The following is a 3,777-nucleotide window of genomic DNA, read 5'->3' on the forward strand; positions in this document are numbered from 1 at the left end:
TGTTCTGTATATATCTGCCAGGTCCAGTTGTTCTAAGGTATAGTTTAAATCTGTGTCTCTTTGTTAATTTGTTGCCTGGAATATCTGTCACATACTGAGAGAGAGGTGTTCAGGTCACCCACTATTAATGTATTAGGGCCTACTTCTTTCTTTAGGTTTAAGAGTGTTTACTTTATATTTCTGGGTGCTCCAGTTTTGGGTGCATACATACTTACGATTGTTATGTCTTCTAGCTGGATAGATCCTTTTATCATTATATAGTGGCCTTCTTTGTCTCTTTATGTTTTTTGGTTTAAAGTCTATTTTATCTGATATATGAACAGCGACTCTTGCTTGTTTTTGGTTTCCATTTGCATGGTATATCTTTTTCCATCCCTTCACTTTTAGTCTGTGTGTTTCTCTATAGGTGAGATGGTCTCTTGAAGACAACATATACTTTGGTCTGGATTTTTAATCCAATCAGTCAATCTGTGTCTTTTAAATGAGGAGTTTAGTCCATTCACATTTAGGGTAGTTATTGACAGGTATTGTTTAATTCTTGTCATTTAATTGCTTTTTGTCCAGATGTTTTAAGTATCTTTTAATCATTACTTCCCCTTGTATTTCTCTTATCCAGTGTTAGTTGGAAATTTGAGGTGGCATGATTTGGTTTCTTTCTCTTTCTCACTGGCATTTCTGTTTTAACAACTGGTTTTGCTCTTTCTTGTGTTTTCATGATAGTGATCATCATTATTCAGATTCCAGATGATGGACTCCCTTGAGAACTTTTACAGGGCTGGTTGTGTGGTGGTGAACTCCCACAATTTTTGTTTGTCTGGGAAATACACTATTTCTCCCTCATTTCTGAAGAAGAGCCTTGCTAGGTAACGAATTCTTAGCTGGCAATTTTTTTTCTTAGTATTTTGAATATACTATTCCACTTTCTTCCAGCCCGTAGGGTTTCAGTTGAGGAGTCTGCTGTTAGGCTGATGGAGGTTCCCTTATAGGTGACTTGACACTTTTCTCTTGCTGCTTTTAGAATTCTTTCTTTGTCTTTGACCTTTACAAGTTTGACTATAATGTGTCTTGGAGAGCATCTTTTTGGATTGAATCTGTTTATGGACCTTTCAGCTTCCTGAATTTGAAGGTCTACATCTCTCCGTACACCTGGGAAGTTTTCTGTTATTTCTTTGAATAGGTTTTCAATACCTTTTCCTTTCTCCTCCCCTTTTGTAATACCCACAGTTCGGATATTAGAGCACTTGAGGTTGTCTGCTATCTCTCTTAGATTTTCCTCATTATTTTTTATTCTTTTTTCCTTTTTTTTTTTTTTCTTTTTGTCTGCCTGGGTTATTTCAAAATGACCATCTTCGAGATCTGAAATTCTTTCTTCTGCTTGCTCTACCCTGCTGTTCAAGCTCTCTGTTGTGTTTTATATTTCATCGAGTGAATCTTTCATTTCTAGGCATTCTGCTACACTCTGTTTTAAGGTATTAATCTCTTTGTAGATTTCCTCCTTCATATTCTGGATATTTTTTCTGGTTTCCTTGTGTTCTCTTATTGAGCCATCTTTTCATCTCTTTAAGTTGTCTTAAGATCATTGCTCAAAATTCCTTTTCAGACATTTCAAGGATTCCCTGTTCTATGGGGTCTGGAATTTGAGTGTTACTGTATTCCTTTGGTGGTGTCATATCTTCTTGTTTGTTTGTAGCTCTAGTTTTTTTCATTGATGTTTGGTCATCTGGTAGAGGACTTGCTTCTTCTGTTACTCTGGGGTTGGCTATGAGCATAAAGATTTCCTCCTCTATTTGCAGGCTCTACTAGTGACTCTTCTTATATCAATGTAATTGACTGAGTGGCAGGTTGCCTGTAGAGTGGCCCTGTCTGCTACTGTGGTGGTGAACTGTCCTTGTGGTGACAGAAGGTGTGGTGATGTCTATATGACACTACCTTGGCTCCTGTTTCAGCTTTCCATGGCTGTAGACTGAGCCCCTGGTGCTCTGCAGGTATCGGCCCACCTCAGCCCCTGCTGGGCTCTGGCCACTTCCCTTCCCCCCAGGGCCTTAGACTGACTATTTTTCTATTTTAAAGGTTTGATTTTTACTGTTTCTGGTCATTTAAAAAAATCTCGCTTGTGGCTTCACTTTTCTCTATTTCTTTAAACATGTAAACATTTTATAATCTATATCTGATCATCCCAATATCTAAAGTCCTGGTGAGTCTGAGTTATTATTTATTTTTTTCTGTGGCTCTTTTATTTTCTTTTCTTTTGTTTGTTTGTTTGTTTTTAAGTTTATGTTTGCTTGAAATCAATTTCTGGAAATTCTTTGAAGCCTGCAGTAAGGATGCATTTTGGGGGGAAGTATTTTTGTTTGTTCCTGCCAGGTACCTGGGGACAATACAAATTTGAATCTACTTAGTATAAATATTCAGCTTAAAATTTTTCATACAGCGTGAATTCAGAACTCAAATCCATGCCACACCTGCCAACAGCCACTGATTCTCAGGAGCAGGGTTGCCATAAAAAATATAGACTGCCAAGACTATACTTGTAGGGATCACTTGTATTGTTTACTAGAGAAGTTTTTCTGACGGTCTGGAGCACTGAAAGCCATGGGGGGAGGCACAGGGTTCCCTCCTGAGTGTTAAACCGGCTCCTGTTGTTCCACTGCAAGGCCGTTTGCCATTGATGAGCCCTTGATTATTGTTGCTCTTCCTTTGGGAGAGAGAGGGAGTGATGCAGTCTGAGCGGCTTTCACTTAAAAAAACAAAACAAAACAAAATAGAATGCCCAGTTAAATTTGAATTTCAAATAAATAATGAATAATTTTTTATTATAAGCATGTTATTTACATAAAATTCAAATTTAACTGGGCACCCTGTACTTTTTAATATAGAGACTTAGTTTTTTAAAGCAGCTTTGGATTCACAGCAGAACTGAGTGGAAAATAGAGTTCTCATATACCCTCTATTTTTCTCCACCACACACCACACACACACACACACACACACACACACACACAGCCTCCCCTATTGTCAACATCCTCCATCAGAGTAGTACATTTGCTATGAACCAATACTACACATTATTATCACCTAAAGTTCATAGTTACATTAAAGTTTATTCTTGGTGTTGTACATTCATGGGTTTTTGACAAACGTATAATGACGCGTATCTACCATTATAGTATCACAAAGAATAATTTCGTTATCCTAAAAATTCCCTGTACCCTGTATTTTTATTTGCTAAAAACTGTCAACTCCACTCAGGGAGGACTTTATCCCTCTGCTGAGAGCCAAGAAAACAACTGACTTTCCTTAACTGCTTGAGTAGGGTGTTTATGTTTTCCTCTCATTTACCATTTCTCTAGGGACATAGTCTTTCATGTGTCTTGGTTTTCTGTGGTGGTTTCTGGTTCTCCTTTTACCTAACCTCCTGCCCACCCATGTTTCCACTAAGATTAAAACTCTAGGCAACTGGGAGTGGGAGATACCCCCAGGATAGCTGAGTGCTCAATAATCTCTTATTTCCCCAGATTTGCCCTACAATTTCATTCCTGATTTCAGAGGAATTCTTTTACTTTTTTGCTAGTTCATCCATACAGTTTTTACAGTGTATTTTTAAAATATTGAGTCTAACATTTTTCAAAATATTGAATCTAACATGTTTAGTTATTTTGTAACTGGGAGGATTTTTAGGACCTCTAGTCTACCATATTGCCAGCAACGGGAGACCAAAGGTCTTGACACAGATCATCTTATTCAGTCTTCACAATCCAAGGAACCTCAGTTTTCATG

General features: G+C 37.6%; 1 non-coding gene across 1 annotated transcript; it reads left to right on the plus strand.

Annotated features, from left to right (window-relative positions):
- Positions 1-2,518: 2,518 nt before the first annotated feature.
- On the plus strand, positions 2,519-2,732 carry LOC134382903 (small nucleolar RNA U3). Its single transcript, XR_010024149.1, has one exon. It is a non-coding gene; the product is annotated as a small nucleolar RNA U3 (small nucleolar RNA).
- The last annotated feature ends 1,045 nt before the right edge of the window (positions 2,733-3,777 follow it).

Source organism: Cynocephalus volans, chromosome 7, assembly GCF_027409185.1.
Source record: "Cynocephalus volans isolate mCynVol1 chromosome 7, mCynVol1.pri, whole genome shotgun sequence".
Taxonomy (NCBI): Eukaryota; Metazoa; Chordata; class Mammalia; order Dermoptera; family Cynocephalidae; genus Cynocephalus; species Cynocephalus volans.